The 22,488-nt window shown below is 43.0% G+C and overlaps 1 long non-coding RNA gene across 1 annotated transcript; it reads right to left on the reverse strand.

Annotated features, from left to right (window-relative positions):
- Window positions 1–268: 268 nt before the first annotated feature.
- Window positions 269–9,344, reverse strand: LOC133378155 (uncharacterized). Its single transcript, XR_009760882.1, has 3 exons — window positions 9,309–9,344; window positions 7,479–7,567; window positions 269–448 (listed from the first exon to the last, which is right to left on the reverse strand). It is a non-coding gene; the product is annotated as an uncharacterized LOC133378155 (long non-coding RNA).
- Between the last annotated feature and the right edge of the window lie 13,144 nt (window positions 9,345–22,488).

The raw sequence follows: 22,488 nt of genomic DNA on the forward strand, positions 1-22,488 counted from the left end.
AAAATAATTCCAAAGCAGTTTATTAAAAAGACAAGCCCAACGCATTTTGGCCACCTTATATTTTGGCCTTCGTCAGGGGCTGAAAATTGAAACATACAAACATGCAATCAGTATTAAAATCTTATTAATTTGGAACATACAAATATTACATAAAATATTTTAAACAAACAAACAAAAATGAAAATTGCTTCAAGGGTTATATTTATAAATAAATAAATAAATAAATGGGTTCCTTTACTATTCCAATGTGTAGCCCATTGCCACTAAATAATATCGAACAACTTTGCTTGATAAATATGCCCTTGATATGTCAGGCTGTCAAAGAAATTCAGCACACCTTCAATTCTTCCCTTTGAGCAAATGCTTGCATAAAGATGAAGGCCTCACAGTTAGCTTTGAAGACCATCAGGAAGCTGAGCCACTCCCAAATCAAGCAACGTGCCAATGACTGGAAAAAAAAGGCACAACTCTGAATTTTGATCATTTGCTGTCTCAACTGGAAAGAAACAAGATTATATTAATTTTAAAAATATGAGCTTTGGGCACTGACTTCCATTGGCTAAGACGTTAATATTTTATGTGAGCCTAAAGCATGCCCAATTAAAGCAAGATCAGAAACATCCACAAGTATATTCAAAGGCAAGCACTGCAGTTTAGACAGCACCAAAAATTCATATGCCAAAAAAACCCCACAACCCACTTACAGCATAACATTAAGACTCTGGCAATGGGGAGACAAGGCCTCGAAATGTCATTTCTTTGTCTGCCTCCAAGCCCTGTGGCATGCTTAAACCCATTACCACTAATCCCGGAAAAGAATTACTGCACATAAATGCACAAGGACAATGGATGCAAACTTGGCTGAACACACCTAGGTTTAAAAAAGGAGAGGAGGGCAGCCCTAGTCCTGAATCTTCACCCTTATGCTAAACAGTTGCAGAAGATAAACTCCCAGTTATGTTCCATCTCTCTCTTGTTCCCAGGAGAAGCAAAATGGTTTAGCTTCTGCTTCATTAAAGGTCAAACAGAGAAAACCGGGGGGGAAAGCTACAGCTCTTGCAGACATCTCTTTGGTGTCTCAGCCAATTTCTCACTGACTAATCTCTCTCCTTATTATTACCTGGTCTAAATGTTCTCATGTTCCAGGCTATGGTCTGAAGGCACACAAGGCCAGCTCTCTGCTACAGCTAAACAGGTTCAGGTCTGGTCAGTGCCTGGATGGGAGACCGCCTAAGAACCATATGTAAGCTCCCTTGGGTTTCAATCATGAAAAAAGACAGGGTATAAATGTAATAACTAAATAAATGTCCAACTGCATTGGATCCCTCCCCCATCTCTTAAGAATTGTTTTCCCATCTTATTTCTGAGCCTAGAGACTCAGAAAATATTTTAAAGGTGAACTACTGCCAAAGATCAGGAAGAAAGATGATCTGTGCACACATGCATGCACTGTAAATCCTATCACCAGTACTAGAATATTCTAGCATTGGTATGTCCCTAAAACAAGTTTGTAATGCAAATATATTTCTTTCCATAAAGAGTACTTATTTTCAAATTTTGCACCCACACTTTCCTCTTAAAAAACAAATCAAGCCAGCTTGCTAACATTTAAAATTTAACAGATGACCTGTTACTGAACATTCATTCTGATTTGTTTGCACAAAGATTGTGGGGAAGTAAGATGTCAGGTATTTACTACTTATTGGGCATTCATTTTGACTTGTTTGCAGGAAGGTTACATGATGTGCCATCAAGCAAATATTATCCCATACTTTCCAGTGCATTTCCCCATCACTTTCCTTATAACATAAAGTACAGGGTGGGGTTTTTTTGGGGGGGGGGAGCAAGCAGCTTTGTTGCCCAAGAGCTCCAAATAACTTTAAATTGTACTATTTGAATTTGCTGGTATGTGATTGAATCCCTCCCAAAAATAGTGACAGTCTAAACTCATAAATTATTTTATACAGAAGTAAGACTATCAGTCCAAAATCAGCTTAAATCATTGGGTTACCTTGTGCTTACTAAAATGAATCCAGATGAATCCAGTGCACAACCCTAGGGTACATTTATTTCATTTAATTGTTGTAAACTGCCCAGAGAGCTTCAGCTATGGGGCGGTATACAAATGTAATAAATAACAACAACAACAACAATCCTATCCACTAGGGATGTGGGAGAAATTTGATTCAGTTCACAATTTAACGCCAAATCTATCAAATTTGCACATTCCAAAGCAATATGAGAACCAAAACACAGCTATGCTTTGAAATTTGGACTTATCTGAATTATGCAATGCAGTTTTCCAACCCACCAATGTTTTTAACAATACGTATATTAGCAGAGAGTGTACATAAAAGTGAATATATTAATGAAAGTATAATACAAAAGGCATTAAATTAGCAGAAACTGGATATGAAATGTGTACATTAGTCAAAACGTGTTGTATGATAAATTTGCATTAAATGCTAAAGAATTTAATGAGAATTATTTTTTTAAAAAATTGTAAGTTACTGCAGAAATGTGGGAAACTGAATTTAAGATTGGAAAAATGACACACTGGAAGAACCAAAACTGGCATGTTCTTCCATCCCTACTGTCTGCACAGGATGGTGATTATAGGGTTCATTGGTTAGTTTTCCCTGGACCTAATCCAACACTCTAACCACTATACACTTTTTAACCTGCTTATAGATACCTGTAATGCTAATCTGAAACTTGTCCTTAGTCTATATGTGTTTAACCACAAGCATTCTAGGAGTTGTAATTAAAATTACATAATTCTGAAGGGAACATCTACTATGATTGCCCACCTTTTTCTTGTCCATGGTAGCTTGTAGCTAGATGAACATAGCAAGGGGAAGATTGATGTATTCTGGCATGTCTTGATGAAGGTTTTAAACATTATGGGTGTGAGGATTTAAAGGTCACAGGCTAGTAAGCTACCTAGTCATGGATTGATTGCTAGCAGATGTCCTACATACACACATGCCCACATGGCAAATCCAGGGAATTGGAGATGGTGTGCTGTTGATAAGCAAAACCCACGCTCCAGTTCTTTATGATTTTAAAATTGCCCTATTATGGTGACCTTAAGAATATTGGAGGTTCATCAGGGGAGATTTTGATACATTGCTGGATGTGTATTGTTGGGCCTCATTCACACCATTCATTTATTCCACTATTATTCCACTTTAAATAGTCATGAACAATCATGAACAGAGCTACAGTTTCCTGAGGGGTTAACAGTGGAAATGTAGCTCTATGAGGGGAATAGAGGTCTCATAGAATCATAGAATAGTAGAGTTGGAAGGGGCCTATAAGGCCATCAAGTCCAACCCCCTGCTCAATGCAGGAATTCAAATCAAAGCATTCCCGACAGATGGCTATCTAGCTGCCTCTCCTAACAACTCTCAGCACCCTTCACAAACTACCCTTCCCAGGATTCTTTGGGGGAACCCATCAGGGCCGGCACTAAAGGACAGCCAGGTCGGACCCTGGCTGAGGGGCCCTGAGGGGCCCGTCAATAGGGTGGGGGAGGAGTTGCACTCCCCTTCTGTGATCCGCAGCAGAGTACTGCTGCAGATCACAGGGAGAGAGCTTCCCAGCCACCTGCCCGTTTGCTGGCTCCACCTACCTGTCTCTCCTGTCTTTTGTGGCTGCGATTGCTGCACGCACAGGGCTGCCATTAACCAAGATGGCGGTCGAGGTTTCCCTAAGGTGCTTATGCCCTTGCTGCCATCTTGGTTGATAGCAGAGATGCACGTGCATAGCATGCATGCGTGCCATCAACTAAGATGGCGGCAGAGGCTTCAGCCCCTTAGGGAAATCTCATCCACCATCTTGGTTAATGGCAGCCCAGTATGCACAGCTGCAAAAGATAGGACAGGCAGGCAGGTGGGGCGCACTTGTGTGTGTGCATCCATGTACTCACACGCTGGGGCCCAGGGCAAGCTGGTGACCAAGGGCCCTGGCATGCCTGGCGTCGGCCCTGGAAGCCATGACTGTTTAAAGTAGAATAATAATGGGATAAATGTATGGTGTGAATGTGGCCTTGGGTATGTGTGCATGTTGTTGATTCTAATCTTGTTCAGTACGAAGTGAAGGAAGGAGAGAGAGAATACTAAAGCAAATTTTTGCCAGTTTTCATGTAACTATCACAGCTTAAACACTACTTTACCCTTTCTGGTCTCATAGGTTATAATTTCCTGTTATCTGGGTAAGGATGTTTTAAACAGCTTTTTGTAGATGATTAGGTATTTGCTGATCATTCAGGACAATTTACAAAGATAAATATATGTTAAATGGTTTTCTTGTTAAACCCAGTGTAGAAGTAACCCCTCGAGGCCAGACAGTAATTACTCCTAATAACAAATTAAAGCATTACCTACTTCTTTTCCGTTTTTCATTTTGAAGGGGAAATTACCTTACAGAACTGAACATACTTGAAACTGCAGATTCATATTTTTTGATAAAACCACTTATTTCTTTTCTTTGTTTCTTTTTATATAACATATGGAAGCAAAGAATGTGCTCATTGAAAGGAATGGGTTGTAAGTCATTTATGTTTGAAGCAATGCAGGTTAAGTTCTAATGACCTTACGGAGAAACCACTGGTGCTACTCTCCTTGCTGTAATGCTACTGAGTGGAAGGGCTGAGAGAGGAAATCAGAGATTTTGTATGAGCAGAAAAACAAAAGCATTTACTGATTATACCCACTACCCACCAAACATAATATGATTAAACAAGCAGTTTATGTACATTTGCACCTGGAACCCACCAATAATTAGATAAGACACCTGGCCTGGGTTTTCAAATGCACAACAATGTTTATTTATCAAACACTGAAGGATCTGCAACAAGTTCCTTTCTCTCCAGTGTGAGTTCCTATTAATCTGAAATGTTGGATAATTTTCCTCCTGCTCAGATCTTTCGACAAGCTCCCTTAGCTATTGGCCCTAGAGAAATGGTTTCTGTGCTCCTAGCCCTTCCTAGCCAGCATTTGGCTATGCCCAGGGATTTCCTCCTCTGTACCATCCGGGAGCCTTATGGCATTGATAGGGTGTCAGACTGGCCTCAAGTGAGGTTCCTGTCCCCTCCTCCGCCTTACCTTTCAGTAAGCCAGAGGATGTCAGCTTTCATTTCTTATAGATGCCACAAGGTATTTACCTTTTTCTCTCTCTGCTGCACCCCTCCACCCCCAATGTGAACCTGTTCTCATTATTTCATCCTGGCCAGTGTGAGGTAGGTGGGGGGGAACACCTCAGATCACAGCTCCATTGGGGGTGGGAGGAATTCTATTATCCTCTCACACTGTACCAAGGTCAGGAGTAGGGATGGGATCTGCATTGCGGTGCTGGTTCGATTTTTGCTGTGCTGAACTTCCTTCTGGTACTGCTTTATCAGGGATCAGTGTTCGCTATTTGCTGTAAATACCAATTTGTTTTTTCTACAAAACTATCAGTATCAATATATTTTTAAAAATCAATTTTTTCATAGATTTTTAAAAAATATTTATTTATTTATAGATTTATATCCTGCTCTTCCTCCCAGTAAATGAAATATCAATATTAATACTGATATTTTTAGGGAATATTAGTATTTATATTTTGAAGAAATAGACTGATATTTCTGAGGCAATTTTTTTAAAAAAAAAATCCGCTTCAGCTGCGGAAAATCGTTAGAAAAGAACCAATCCATCAGGACAAAAACAAGCGTGAATAAATAGGAAATCCAGTGTCAAATTTGAATTTTGTGAAATTCGAGCACATCCCTAGTCAGGAGGGTAAGTCTTTGACTAAACTACAGGAGTGGAGGAGGGGGTGCAGAGACCAGCCTCAAATAGCTGGCTCCCCAGTCCCTCTCAACTATGACACATGACTTAGCAGCCAGCCTGCACATGATATCTCCACTGCATTTTTACCATTGTATTTTAAAAGTGATGCAGGCATAGAAAAGATACTTAGCTGCAGGGGGTTCCAGCTGTTTGGCATCATGTTTCATTCAGGTTGCTGGCTCCCCTGCAGGGAACTGTAGCACCCATATGGTGTGGCAAGCACACAGCCTCTTCATCCCAGACATGCTAATGTTGCATTCTCCATGCAGAGGTGATGCTGGCCAGATGTAATCCCATGCAGATAAGAATTTGTTTCTTTTGCATTTCCAGCATCAGTTTTGCTCTGGGCTGCATTTGCCTACAGTTTACTAGGAAACTGGAAGTGAACTTGGAAGGCTTAAATGGTTGGATGCAATGGTTGGCATCCAACATTCTGCAAGTGGACTTTAGCTCACCCAACGGGATTCCCCTTCCTCCCTCTCCTCTCTTGCATTGCACAATGTTCAGCCTAATCAGAAGTAAACACTGGTGGGCCAGAAGTACTAGATGGTCAGCATGTGGCAGCTGGCCATCCAACCCTCCCTCACGTATATACCCCCCAAGGCTGCATGTGGGAGATACAGCCAGCAGAAGAGAAAGAGGGCAGCAGAAAGAGAGAAGGCAGTGTTGGACCTCTTCCACAGCAAAAGCACAGAGTAGGAAGAAGGGCACAGTGTCACAGATAGGAGAAAGATCTGAGCTTGGTCATGGTGACAAGCCAGCACTTGGAAGAATGCGAGGAGTATAAGGACACATGGGAGCCCTAGAGGGACATAGTTTTGTTGAAAAGGATTTTTTTCCTGACAGAGGCTGTTGTTATAAGGAGTTCCAGTGATAAGATGGGTTCCTGAATGCCATTGAAAAAAGATAAGAATTCTCCATTCTTACTCTGAAATAAGAGGTCAACTGGGACTCAGGGCTTCTCAGTCTCAGCTTCCCATCCCCAGGATTTTTGACAGTCTGGTTGTGAATGTCAAAGGTGAGCCTCATGCCACAAACATTTTTGATATGTACCATACCAGTAAGTCTCAAGAATAAATCAGTATCATTAGTAAGTAGGGATGTAAGAAGGTATCCTTTTCCGGTCCTCCCCATGTCACCACTCTGTTCTGTTCTGCTGCAGTTTGGCCTCCAACAAAAACTATACCGTTCAGCTCACTGTCGGCTCTGGCAGAATTTTATGTAATCTATTACATTAGCATGACATTATTCCACACCATTCATTTCAGAGCAAAGGAAACATTGCAAATGGGGGAGGAAAAAAATTACGTATTGTTTGCAGTCTGAAACAACAACAGTGAATACTGATTGTATTATCTGGATTGATTTCCATGGTGGACATGGGACAAATAATTTCCACTTCTGTTTCTGTTTCCATTGGAATTCTCTGACATCCCTCTTGGTAAGTGACCAAATTTTATTCACATTTCTGTCATATTACTGGTAAAGAATAGCATTACTCTGGCATGGGTATAAATGTCAAAAACATGCAATATTTTGTGATGTAATAATTCTTCTCTAGAAACATTGCCTTCTATAAATGACCACTGTTTACATGTATTGAAGAAATATAAACTTTTATCAGGATAGGATGGAAATACTCACAGTTATGAAGAAAATGATCTAGCTGAGTTAAGAACACACAATTCCAATGAACTCAGTGGAGGTTATGCTGCAATCTTGTACCCAGTTACCTGGAAGTAAAGCTCTATTGAACTCAGTGGTACTTACAACTCAGTAATAATAATAATAATAATAAAATTTTATTTCTAGGCCGCCTATCTGGCCGAATTAACGGCCACTCTAGGCGGCGTACATAGACTAAAATATAACATAGAGTAAAATATAACATATAATACAAAACAACAATAAGTATACTCAATCCAAACCTACCCCCATCATACAAAAATTTAAACTAAATTAGACAGAGGTCTCGAATGCCTGCCTAAAAAACCATGTTTTCAGTTCTCGGCGGAAGCCTGTCAGGGAGAGGGCATGGCGGAGATCATAAGGCAGAGAGTTCCAGAGGGCGGGGGCCACAATTGAAAATGCCCTCTCTCTGGTCCGCACCAGCTTAGCTGTTTTGACTGGTGGGACCGAGAGAAGGTCTTGGGAGGCTGATCTTGTTTGGCGGCCTATCTGGTGATGCTGAAGGCGTTCCTTTAGATAAACTGGACCAAAACCGTGTAGGGCTTTAAAGGTTAAAACCAACACCTTGAATTGGGCCCGGTAAACAACTGGTAGCCAGTGCAGATCTTTAAGTACTGGAGTGATATGGTCTCGGCGGCGGCTGTTCTTGATCAGACATGCCGCCGCGTTCTGTACCAGCTGTAATTTCCGGACCGTCTTCAAGGGTAGCCCCACGTAGAGTGCATTACAATAGTCTAAGCGAGAGGAGACCAGGGCATGTACCACCCGTGGGAGCAGATGGACAGGGAGGTAGGGTCGCAGCCTTTGTATCAAATGTAATTGATACCAAGCTGCCCGGCTCACCGCCACGACCTGAGCCTCCATGGACAGCTGGGAATCAAGAACAACACCGAGGCTGCGAACCTGGTCCTTCAGGGGCAATCTTACCCCATTCAACACCAGGTCAAAATCACCCAACTTCCTCCTATCTTCCACAAGCAGTACCTCGGTCTTGTCGGGGTTCAGCTTCAGCCTGTTTCCTCCCATCCATTCACTTACGGCCTCCAGGCACTTGGAAATGGTAACCACAGCCATCTCTGGTGAGGACTTAAATGAGAGATAGAGCTGAGTGTCATCCGCATATTGGTGGCACTGCAGCCCAAATCTCCTGATGATGCCCCCCAGCAGCTTTATATAGATGTTGAATAGCATGGGAGAGAGGATAGAACCCTGTGGCACACCACAATTGAGAGGCCAAGGGTCTGAAGCCTCATCTCCCAATGCCACCCGCTGGTGCCTATCAGAGAGATAGGAATGGAACCACTGTAAAACAGTGCCTCCTATTCCCATTCCCCTCAGGCGATCCAGGAGGATACCGTGGTCAACGGTATCAAAAGCCGCTGAGAGGTCCAGGAGGACGAGGAATGTGTGTTCACCTCTGTCCAACGCCCTCCTCAAATCATCCACCAGAGCGACCAAGGCTGTTTCAGTTCCATGTCCAGTCCTGAAGCCCGACTGGAATGGATGCAAATAATAGACCATACTTCACTAGGTGGGCCTTAGGAGATTTTCAGTAAGCACGGTGACCTGATAATGAACCAAGATAGTGACACAGTTCCTTGTGACTAACTGTTGTGATGATGATTTGGAATAACAGTCCTAAATTAACAACCTCTGGAACATCTCTGCTATCTAAACAAGCTCTTATTATCAATTTTTCTCTATCTCTTGCCTTTTACCAGGGCATGCTTGTCCAAATTCTACTCCAGTAACACAATACATTTTACTATGTTTAGATAGACTTACCCATATATGCCCTTGCTGTTCTTATTGTTCATGATCCATTCCTTAAAAGAAAGGAAAAAGTAAGCCACATATTTATTTTGGAGCATCTTGAATGAAATCAACAGTTGTGTCTTTGAGCTTTAACTAGCTTCAAGATTTGTTTTCATAACCATGACATTATAGTCAAAATTAGATATTGGAGGAGTGTGTGTATGTGTGTAATATAATCTGTACTAGTTCATTAAAATTCTTGCACAATTTGTTAAGTTTTACATCAGTGTTGCTAAAGACAGGATGTCCTTTACAAAAGCAAAGGCAGATGGTTTTGCTTTGAGGTTCCCTTGCTCACAGATTGCACAAGGTAAGAAAGGATTAGTCTGATGAGAAATATAGTAGCTCATCTGCTGGTAGACAAAACAAATTGTGTCAATGTTGCATGTGTTTAATAAGTAGAGTAATCCACACCTTTAAAAGCCAGTATTAAGGATTCTAAACACTTTGTTTTGCCTTAATTGAGAGTATAGATGGGATCCATTGGCCAGTGCTGGTTTGAAAGCATTCCATCAACCTAATAAGCCCGTATCAGTTTGAGTTCTTTATCAGCTAGCACTGTTTTTACTGATCCTTTTTTTCCTTGGAAAAAATATTGATATTAATATCAATATTTTTAAAAGAAATACTGAAAATTTGAAAGGAAATATTGATAAATGAAAGGAAATATCTATAAAATAATTGGTCTTAAAACTGATATTTTAGAGACAGATTTTTTTTAAAAAAAGTGTTTTTTAAAATAGTCATGGAAAATTGCTGCATAAAAATCCAATCCGCATCATCAAAGAATAAGAGAATTAATGCAGGTAGTAGTATTAGAATGCTATATGTGCCTATGTTTTTTTTAAAAGTCAAAGAAATATGAAGGAATAGAATTTCAAATATTTGGCAGATTGCAATTTCACTTAAATGTTGCCAAACATCCCATAAAAATATAATTAAAAATGCTCATTTGTATAATGAGTGTGCATTCACAGAATCTTTGCACTCTTCTAGGATGGCCTCCACAATCTTCCACGACAGGATTCACAAGCAGCTGTGAATACTTTGGATCCCAAAGGCATTTCTGAAAGGTTAGAGCTGTATCATCCACACAACAAAAAGACCTGTGCCTACTGTCATCAGGTACTGCAACCTTTGATGTGTTATGGATGACGTGACTTGCTGTTGTTTGCAGTGGATAAATTGATCACATGTCACAACCTTACAATGGAGGTTTTCCCCCTCCCTTTCTGTTAAAATGCTCAGCAGATGTCTCAAGATTGGTAGCCAATTCTGTACATACAGATAGGCAGCCAATTCTGTATATAAAGAGTGTGGCAAAAGAAATTGGGCAGAGAGAACCCCAAGTGCATAAAAGGAGGTCTGAGAGTCCAGATCAGTCACTAATCATGACAGTTAGGGGCTTCTCAGCTTTGATTTCTAGGCACCGTTTCATTTGGAAATATTGCACAGAGACATGTCCCTCACTACTGATAGATTTGTCTGACTACTTGTCAGCTCTATGTACATTGACAAAAATCTATTTTGTTGGGGATTTTTGTCACAGAAATCTATACTGGCATTTTTCCCTGTGGAGATTTGGCTAGTCATTGTCAGGAGGAGGTGCCAGCTAGAGCTTTTTTCCCCCTGATTTTTTTTTTATTGTGCCAGCTGCTTCCTTGGCTTGGAATCCTTTGGTTCAGATTGTAAATAGGGGCGAAAAATCCGTATCATCCTCCGCCTGCTCAATGGAAGATGACAGGGGGTTGATTTGTGAATTCTTCTTGCACATCTTAGAACCAATAGTAGCTAATGGGGATTTTTGAACAGCAGAAATGAGGAAGGGGGATTCTAGTTTAGAATGTTCTTGGTAGTTGCTTGAGAATTCTGGTAACCAGTCTTAAGGTTGTCTGGCACAACAACAAAAAATATGAGTAACATTTTGGCATACCTAAGATGATATTTTGATTCTACCCTTTAAACTAGTGGTTTTCAAACTGTACTCTGCAGTTCCAAGAAAACTTACCAATAAACACGAGTTTCAAGCTTACTGAATTGTCTAGTTATCAGTTATCCTAACATGGTGGGTGGCCAACCTTTTGGTCAAGTATACTACTAGTCAAGTACATGATTAGGACCGTAGCTCAGGGTTAGAGCATCTGCTTTACATGCAGAATATCCTGGTTCAATCCTTGGCATCTCCAGGTAGGGCTAGGAGAGAATCTTGTCTGGAACCCTGGAGAGCTGCTGCCAGTCAGTGCAGACAATAGGGAGCTAGAAGGACCAATGGTCTTACTCAGAATAAGGCAACTCAATAAGATGGTGCCAGTCTACTACAGTATTATGGACATGCGAGGACACACACACACACATATGCTTTGTGGTAGTTTTCATCTACTGAGCATGGGAAGAGGTAGCAATGACAATGCCATGAACTGTCTTCCTCCTATCAGGGAGGGCCACAAATTCACAGTACCTATACCACTTGTGGAGCCCATGGCATGGATTGACCATCCATGCACATAAATGCCATCAAGATTCCTTATTACGGACATCTGAAAATGCTTGGAGAGAGACCACAAACAAATTTGTCTTTTTCATTCCCCCAAGCCCCAGTATTTTTATTTAGATGTACTTACCTATATGAGTAACAGGTGCTTTCCCCTTCCCCTCCTCTTTTTGTCTACTTCCAGAAAACTGTTTTTGCTGTCAAAAGTTTTTTTTTTAATCCTCGTGCATCATTCCACGCTGTTATAGTTGGGCATAGGTAATCTAGTTTGGCATGAACTGTATAAAAGTTGGGTACATCCTAAGTTCAATGGAAGAGATTCTGTAACCTTAGGAATGTTTCTGTCCTGAGACTAAAACATAGGTTATATGCCCAAGTTTCTAAGTATTGTACAACAAAAAGAGATGATGCCTTTGATATCTACACACACAATAAATCAAAGGGTAGACACAAAATATTTTAGAAGAAAAATTTGCTGACACTGAAAGGATGGATACAAAAAAGTAGCTGAAGTATTTTTAAAGATGTCTAAGGGAAAAAAACTGATTAGAAAAAGCAATAAAAACAAGACAGACTATGACAGCGTTTCAGTTACATCTCTGTTTACATCTATTTAACTCTCTGTAAATAGTCTAGCTGAAGTTTCGTGTTCTCTGGGGTTCTATGAAACTCTCCTGTAATTTGGCCTGAGCTATTTCCAGAGTAAGAAATTATCGTTTAAGCAATGATGTCCTCGAGAAGCCGGGAGCAGCTGGAAAGGAGGAATGGAAAGTAGCAATCAGATACCACTGTGTGTCCTTACCACTGGGCGTCATGTGGTGACAATGGAGGCAGGTGAGTGTCTGGCTCAGCATTGTGCAGACAGGTAGCTGCTGATTGGCCAGCAGTATCCCAAGCAGTTAGGGCTGATACTGCCTGTGGTCCACACAGGATACTGCTCAATCAGCAACATCCAGGGAAAAGCATGCAGTCTCTTCCTGCTCCTCCTGGTCATTCTTGAGCAGTGGCAGTCAATTACATTTTGATGTATGCTTTCACCAGCTGACATTGACTTCCAGGTGACAGCATGCTCCAAATGATAATACCTGCCTTTAGAAATATCTAAAGGGAGATGGTGTCATCCAGATTAGAGAGTGTTTCTATTAGTGACCCTTACATACAGCTATATCAATATACTGAAGTCTGGGTTTCACATGTTGCAGCCTTATGCTTGTTTTAGACATCATTTGCAGGTCTGTCTATAGCAGAATTCACAACTTTAGATTCTCAAAGATTCTCTACAGCTCACATGTGTACAATATATCCCTTGTGCATGGAGGACGTCTTTTCTATGCATGTACACCTGTACAGGTTTCCTATTCATAGAGAAAGAGAACCTAGAACCTTGCCCTCTGAGGGATAAACTAAATGCTACTTTAGCTAATTATCCATGTCCTTAAGTGGGGAGGGGGTGTTAAAACAAATTGCCAGTACAAAGCCCCTGATCTGACCAGGACCCTAGCATAGGGTGGAAGGAGACTTTAAGCCTTTGCCCTTGCTATGTTCCCTATTCAGATTGGGCTCCATGCTATGGCAATTTGCATAGGAAAAATGTTTCTATCCTCTATGCTAGGCTCTTTATTTGGATTGTGGTGCCCATGCTGGCAATTCACGCTTTAAAACCCCCTACAATCTTCACTTAAGGACACAGGTAAGGGGTTAACATATTGTCTAGCTTGACCCCAAGATTTAGTTTGCTGTGTGCAACAAAAAAAAGCAACCCATTTAAGCTAGGGAAGAAAATTCATTAAACTGTATACCCATAGGATTCAGATACCCTCACAAACAATGGAAGCTGCTGGCTCCAATGTCAGTGGGGCAATGAATCCACTCCAGATTTTAGTCCAAACTTTCCAGGAATCTGCCCAAGGTGCTGAAAGCCATCAGCCTCCACTGCTCACAAAGGACTCATGCTTCCATATCTGATATTTTTCCTACTTGATACTTATAATGTATCATAACTTATTGAATGCAAGCACTTGAGATGTCTTAAGCCAGTGATTCTTATTTTTTTCTCCCACAGACCACTCGTAAACTGCTGAGGGTCTTGGTGCACCATTTAATGATTTTCCTGTCTGTTCTAGCAATTGTAATTTCATAGTATTCAAAATGTAATGCAATAAAATACAATAATAAAAGTTTCAATAAGAATATAGTGAAAAATCAACATGACTATTCAATGTGATGGATGTGCAATCTCTAGTCTTCGATCACAAATCCACAGAGGGCTACCTGAATGAAGCACAGGGACAACTGGTGGTCCAAGGGCCACAGTACAGGAACTCATGCCTCCATATGAATAGACAAGGGTGTAATTGCTAAAGTTTTCTGTACACCTGAACAGAAGTCAAGCATGTACAATTTCTGTACATCTTGAATGGAAGGGAAAAAAACTCTTGTGATCCACTGTTTCTGCCTCTACAACACACAGGTAATTCTTAGTGTTCTCCGGTATCCAGTTTTCGCCTGGAGACACTGGTTTTGGGGGGTCCTCTCCAGGTGTTCGGGTGAGTCACCTTACTCTCTGGACTCTCAGCTTTCATTTTAAAAAAATTAAGCAACTTCTATTAGTACTGGCTGCTCTAATCCCTGACCTTTCAGGATTTTAGCCAATAAATTAAGTCACGGTTGTGATTGACAATAGCAGTAGCTTAACCCCATTTCAACTTCTGAAAACAGTTTCCTTTTCCTGATTGTTTCACATCAGGAATTCAGTAAATATATAGCTTTTGGCAGCATGTACTTTCTCTGTACAGGATTGGGACTTGCTTCTGAGTAAACATGCATAGGATTGCACTACAACAGAAGATCACAGCAGGATCTTGGTAGGCATAAAAGTGTGCATGTAAGCTTTTTTTAATTCCTTGCAAAAATGGCATATTATACTTTTTATCTTTCAAATAATTTTTGAACAGAAATTTTAAAAAGTGTACATGCTGCAGTATTATACTTTTCTAATTAAGGAGTCAAAAAGATTAAATTTTACTGGACTGTTGAAGAGGGCAGTTTATTTGTCTTATTCATAACCTGTTTTGAAAACCTTCCTTTAATTAATTAATTAATTAATTAATTAATTAATTAATTGCACTTATATCCCACCCTTTATCCCAGTAGGAGCCCAGGGTCCCCAGCATTTCTGGGAGTAAAGCTGTAATGCTAATCCCAAATACCTGGGAGTTAACTGCATTGAATGCAGTAGGATTTTTCAGTAGTCATCATTAGGATTGTGCTGAAAATCAATGGAACTTTTAGTGAACATAGGAAAGGATTGTGTTATAAATCTTTCCCCCTCCTATCCTTTTCTTTTTTAAATCAGGCAGGGCTTACTTAAGTGTCACTGCTTTTATTTGGCAGGAAACTGATTTTTTTTTTAAAAAAATGTTCTGCAATGGCCAACTGGTTTTGACAATAAAATATTATATGGGGTGTATGTATTTTTACATCTCCAATATGTATGTATAAGGAATATTTCCAACAACCCTATGAGGTATGGTTAGAAACCAAGGCAGTTCACAACAAGAAATAAAGCCATTTGAAATCCAATAACCATAAAACAAATATAAATCAGTTGCAAAACAGCTTAAAGTGACATGACTCTGAATTTTGGATTGGGTGAGTGAAGTTCCTTATCATTGAATTGCAGTCCTGTGCATGATTCCCTGTCTAAGTAAGCCCCATTGAAAACATTGGGATTTGCTTCTGAGTAAACATGCATAGAATTGCACTATAAATATCTTTACAGTCCTGCTTAAATAAATATTTCTTCATACTATGTCCCAGTGAGTATCTGATTTCACATTATGGTTGTATATTATTTTTTCGTCTACATTTTAAGAGTGGCCTTCTTCCTTGGTCATGGTCTCCCTCTGTTGTTTTCACCCTGAGGGGCTGATTAGGCTGATAGATGGTGCATAGTCCATGGTCACCTAGTAACCTTTGTAGCTTATTTCCATTTTAAAATTTAATTAAAATGATTTATACACAGGCAAAGTTTATGAAGTAATGCAGATCCACATAATACATTTAAAGCACATCCAACTGGCATTTAAAGCACATGACTTCCCGCAAAGAATCCTGGGCAGTGTAGTTTCCCCCTCACAGTTATAGTTCCCACCGTCCTTAACAAACTACAGTTCCCAGGATTCTGTGGTGGGATTCATGTGCTTTAAATGTATTATGTAGATCAGCCCTAGTATGCTGTGCATTCTTTAGTGAATTGAAAAGAACAATTTTAAAAGATACTTTTTAACACAGGGCTGTAGCTCAGTGGTAGGGCACATGCTTTGCATGCAAAGGTCCAAAATCCAATCTCTGGAAGATACTATTGCCTGGAATCCTGGAGAGAAAATGCTAGTCCATGTCATCAGTACTGAGCTAGATGGTACCAAATGGCCTGACTTGGTATAAAAGAGGAAAGAGACCCAAGGGCCACAGTCAGGGCTGGCTCCAAAGGGCAGCCATGTGGGGCCCTGGCCTAGGGCCCTGCAGCCCACAGGGCCCCCTGAAGTGGGGGAGTGGTGCTCCCCTTCCACAGCAGGCTTCCCTGCTGCAGATCGCAGGGAGGGAGCTGCCCGCCTGCTCACCAGCCAGCCTCCACTCACTCCCTCAGTTGCCCTCTGCCTCCACCCCCCTTGCTCACCCTCCCCTGTCCCTTGCCCTCCCTCCTGCCCACTCACCCTCCCCACCTGCTCGCTCACCCTCCCTCTCCCCTGCTCACTCGCTCACCTGCCCCCTGCTCACTTGCTCACCCACCATCCTGCCCAATCACTCACCTGCCCGACCACCCCCTCCTCCGCCCGTCTGGTTGGTAGGTAGGTAGGTAGGTGAAGCATGCATGCGTGCCTGTGCCAGGGTAGGCTGGTGCCCAAGGGCCCTGGCATGCCTGGGGCCTGCCCTGGCCACAGTGACTCTGAAATGTATTTACATATTTTATTTACATTTATATACTGCTTTAATATATAAAACCTCAAAGCGGTCTATAGAAGGAATTAAAACAATAAAATTATTGGCAAAAACAGTTAAAGACAGGAATTAAAAAACATTCAAAATAATAAAACCAAAATGAGTACTATGAAGGCGCTTGCCTAATGTAAATAGGCAGAGAATTCCAAAGCATAGGTACTGCCACACTAAAGGATCAATTTCTTACAAGAGCAGAACAAGTACTATGTGGCACCCGTAACATGGAAAGAACACCTTGAACCTGGGCTGGTAGCAAATCAGCAACCACTGCAGATTTCAGAGCAGAGCTATAATGTGCCTCATTCATGTCAGCAATCGTGTTGCAGCATTCTGCACTAACTGCAGCCCTGGGTCTGTTCTGCTGCATGTCGATTCTGTGACCTTAGCTGACTGGCTGCCAGGATTTTTTTTTAGTTTAGTTAGGAATGCAGACGGGTTGTGGGATGCTGAGTTTTCTGCCTTACTCATAGGAATCCTGCTGTGTTTGGTATGGTATTGCATTTAGGAAAGAATCACTATATTTTGTTTTTATTTTCTGTTTGCATTTCATTTACCTTTAACCTCCCTTACATCCATAGAAGCAACAACAGTGGTTGCATGTGCTCAGCTCAACCCACTAAAACCCACTGATGATACACCTTGTTGGTTGCATGGCAATTTGTTTCTTTCCCAATAGTGGTAAAAGAGAATTCACATATTTGAAAGTGTGGCTGCAATTGTTGTTCCCAAGCTGCTGCCTGTGAAGGTAGAACAAACCATGTGTGTTTTCTCTGTGTCAATTATTACTCACTGGAATTGGGTTGGCTGTCAAAGTGAGTTTATAGCAGCCCACAGGGTAGACAGAAAGGGTAGAGAATCTTCTTACTCTTACTCATTTCTCAAACCCCTCTCTGCAGTGAAGGGTCAAGTGTGTAAAGAAGTTTCGAGCAGTCACATTAAAAGGCAGGCAGGGCATTCCAGGCAGGTAGCTGCCTTCCCTGCTTGATATGGATATTGTTGCAGACAATTATTTATTTTTTTATGATTTAATTTGTATCCCGCCCTTCCTCCCAGCAGGAGCCCAGGGTGGCAAACAAAGCACTAAAAATACTTTAAAACATCGTAAAACCAGATCTTAAAATACATTAAAACAAAAAAGCGTTAAAAACATTTTAAAAACAACAACATTAAAAAAGAGTTAAAAACAGTATTAAAAAACATATTAAGCAATTCTAACACAGACATAGACTGGGATAGGTCTCAACCTAAAAGTCTTGTTGAAAGAGGAAAGTCTTCAAAAGGCACGGAAAATATAGCAGAGATGGCACCTGCCTAATATTCAAAGGGAGGGAATTCCACAGGGTAGGTGCTTCCACACTAAAGGTCCGTTTCCTATATTGTGCAGAACGAACCTCCTGATAAGATGGTATCTGCAGGAGACCCTCACCTGCAAAGCGCAGTGACTGACTGGGTATATAAGGGGTAAGACTGTCTTTCAGGTATCCTGGTCCCGAGCTGTATAGGGTTTTGTACACCAAAACTAGAACCTTGAACTTGGCCTGGTAGCAAATGGGCAGCCAGTGCAATTCTTTCAGCAGCAGGGTGATATATTGGTGATACCCTGCCCCAGTGAGCAGTCTCGCCACTGCATTTTGCACCAGCTGCAGCTTCCAGACCAACCTCAAGGGCAGCCCCACATAGAGCGCATTACAGCAATCCAACCTGGAGGTTACCAGTGCGTGGACTACAGTGGTCAGGCTACCCTGGTCCAGAAACAGCCGCAGCTGTCTTACCAGCCGAAGCTGGTAAAGGTACTCCTAGCCACTGAGGTCACCTGGGCCTCTAGTGACAAAGATGGATCCAGGAGCACCCCCAGGCTACGAACCTGCTCTTTCAGAGGGAGTACGACCCTGTCCAAAGTAGGCAACTGACCAATTATCCGAACTCGGGAACCACCAATCCACAGTGCCTGTATCTTTCTAGGATTCAGACTCAGTTTATTGGCCCTCATCCAGCTCACCACCGAGTCCAGGCAGTGGTCCAGGGCTTGCACGGCCTCTCCTGATTCAGATTTTATGGAAAAATAGAGCTGGGTATCATCAGCATACTGCTGACACCTCACCCCAAAGCTCCTGATTTCCACTCCCAAGAGCTTCATATAGATGTTAAACAGTATGGGGGGCAAGATGGTACCCTGCGGCACCCCACAGCACAGCTGCCAGGGGGCCAAAAGACAGTCACCCAATGCTATTCTCTGAGAGCAACCCTGGAGATAGGATTGGAACCACAGTAAGACAGTGCCTCCAATACCCAGGTTACCAAGTCATCCCAGAAGGATACCATGGTCAATGGTATCAAAAGCCGCTGAGAGGTCAAGTAAGAATAACAGGGTTGCAATTCCCCTGTCCTTCTCCCGGTAAAGGTCATCCATCAGGGCGACCAAAGCCAATTCTGAAGGTCTGAACCCAGACTGGTATGGGTCAAGATAATCTGTTTCATCCCAGAGTACTTGCAGTTGCTGTGCCACAACCCTCTCAATCACCTTCTCTAAGAAGGGGGTATTTGCAACCAGTCGGTAGTTGTCACAAACCAATGAGTCCAGGGTGGGCTTTTTCAGGAGTGGTCGGATCACCACCTCTTTCAAGGTGGCTGGAACCACTCCCTCCCACAATGATGCATTGACCACACTCTGGATCCACTCGGTCAGACCCCCTTGGCAAGCTTTAATAAGCCAAGAAGGGCAAGGGTCGAGAGGACACGTTGCTGGCCACATCATCACAAGAACCTTGTCCATGTCATCAGGCCGCATCAACTGAAACCGTTCCCAAGAAGTTGCAGCAGACGTTGCACTGGACACCTCATTGGGGACTACAGTAGATGTAGATCGGGCATAAAGACTGCTATGGAGACGAGCAACTTTACCCTCAAAGTGGCTGGCAAACAATTCACAGTGGGCCTCCAAAGAGTCTAAGACTCCATTTCCTGGAGTTGATGTCAACAGACCCCTGACAATATGGAAAAGCTCCACCGGACGGCAACTTGAGGATACAATGGAGGCAGAGAAGTGGGCCTTCTTCGCTGCCCTCACCACCACACAGTAGGCATGGTTATGATGTTTTACTTGTGTCCAATCAGCCTCGCAGCACGTCTTTCACCACTTACGCTCTAGCCATTGTCCAGCCTGTTTTGTTGCCCTTAGCTCACTGGTGTACCAAGTTGCAAGCTGGGCTCCACAGTGCCAGAGAGGGCGCTTGGGGGCAACCGTGTTGAGAGCCTGATGTGCCTCGTTATTCTACAACTTGACAAGGGCTTCAACAGCGTCACCTGCTCTATCTACTGGGAACTGCCCTAGGGCATTCAGGAATCCAGTGGATTCGATTAGGCTCTGGGAGTGGACCATCTTAATCTGTCCACCACCCCTGCAGGGAAGGATCAGAGCCATAAGTCCAAACTTCACCAGGAAGTGATCTGACCATGACAATGGGGTGACATCCACCCCCCCATCTCCAGACCACCCCTTCCTCCATCTGGAGCAAAAACCAAGTCGAGGGTGTGCCCTGACCTATGTGTTGGGCCAATAACAACTTGAGACAGCCCCATGGTCATCATGGAGGCCATGAAGTCCCGAGCCAGAACACTAGAGGCAGTCTCAGCATGGACATTGAAAACCCAGCACTATCGTTCTGGGCTCCTCCAACGCCACAGCCAAGATGACCTCCACCAGCTCGGTCAGAGAAGCTGCTGGGCAGCAGGGTGGACTGTACACCAGCAGCAACCCTAGTTTACTGTCTCCTTGGCCCAACACCAGGTGCAGGCCCTCATAGCCAGCTCCAAGACAGAGTGGTTTCCTGGTTACAGAGATGGAAGTTCTGTAGACCACAGCAACTCCTTCCCCCCCCCCAATCCCTGCAGCCTATGCTGGTGCTGCACCGAGTATCCAGGTGGGCAAAGCTGGGTCAGATTAACTCCTCCAAGCTCACCCACCCAGGTCTCGGTAATGCACACCAAATCGGCATCTTCATCCACAATCAAGTCATGGATGAGTGTGGTCTTATTATGTACTGATCTGGCATTAAACAACAACACACACAGGCCAGTGGGCACAGCAGATGAGCAACGAGGAACCCATCCATGAGAGGAGTGGCAGCAAGGAACAAGGTGCTGATAGCCTTGCCCTCATCTTCCATGGTAATTCACCACATCCCCATGACTATATTTCTCTCTGCCTGTAATCACTGAAATTGGGGTGGCATCACCCATGTTCCTCCGTTCTAAGACTCCTCCTAAACACCTAATATGGGCCCAACACGAGCCCACCAACAAAGCCTGCTGGAGCGAATTATCCCAGTAGGCCTCTGGGAGGATTGGGAACAGTCACACCCATTCAAACTTTTTCACACAGGGCCCATCTACTCCCCCTCCTGTCTCACACCCAGAGAGGGGCCAGCCTTCTGCCAGTTACAGACTCTCACTCTGAAGGCATCTGGTGACTTTCTCCTATCATTCAGTTCACTGCACAAGCTCCCACCCTTTGCAGGAACTACACATGCACCACACCCCCTCCCCACCACCAGTCTCCTCTAGACTGGTTCAACAGAGAACACATTAAAAAACCAAGAAAAAGTAATAGAAGCAGGGTAGCACCCTCGCTCTCGGGACTCCCTAAGGGGCTCTCCTTCGGCTGCAACCCCACCAGGGGCAGACCCGCTGCCCAGGGGCAGCTGGACTTTTATGCCTCCTGGTTCAGCCAGCAGCTGTTGCAAGAGGCTGCAAGATTAACTGCAGCCTCTCTCTGGAACCAGGGTCAGGCAGGGGGCCCCAGTCCTTGCAGCACTTACCAGGGACTTCAGCTGTCTCAAGGGACAGCAACCCAAAGGAGCGAGCAGCAAGCACCCAGATGCTCAGGTGCAGGTCTTCTTCAGTCCCCTAGTGCTGCAGCTGTTCCCCTAGTCAAGCCTTACCAACAGCACAATCCTAACCATATCTACTCAGAAGTAAGTCCTGTTGAGTTCTATGGGGCTTAGTCCCTTAGTAAGTGTGTTTAGAATTGCAGCCTTCAGGGGCATCCACCTTTACTCCTGGGTGCTCCAACCTGACATCTCCACAAAACTAGGCTCCCTTCTTCCTACAATGGTTTTCTGGTGACTGGCTTGGCCTGATTAGATTAAAAGTTCCCTATCCAGGCTCCCTAAGCAAGTGAGAAGGAACAATCCCATCACTCCACCTGGACCTGAATGAGGAATACCCTCATTTGGCTAAGATTTCTATCTTAATTTCCAGAGATTTTTGTTTGTTTGAGTGGTATGCTCCAAGCAACTGTGGTTAATAATTAATGTATCATGGTTAATGACATCACGAGGGCCTAGGGTTGCCAAGTTCTTTGCCTGAGACTGATTGTGTATCTTTAGGAGAAGAGAAAGTCAGCCAAGTGCAGGTGTTCTTGCAACTTTGTAATGAGAAAACCCACAAAGTGGAATTCTCCCTTCCCCCTGCGCACCTTTTAAAGATACAGAAGACCTCTTGGTGGCCAGGCTTGGCCTCCAAGAGGTCTTCTGTATCTTTAAAAGTTGTGGAGGGGGGAGGGAGAATTCCACCTTGTGGTTTTTCCCATTACAGAGTTGCAAGAACACCTGCACTTGGCTGACCTTCTCTCCTCCTAAAGATACACGATCAGCCTCA

Source organism: Rhineura floridana, chromosome 2 (genome assembly GCF_030035675.1).
Source record: "Rhineura floridana isolate rRhiFlo1 chromosome 2, rRhiFlo1.hap2, whole genome shotgun sequence".
Taxonomy (NCBI): Eukaryota; Metazoa; Chordata; class Lepidosauria; order Squamata; family Rhineuridae; genus Rhineura; species Rhineura floridana.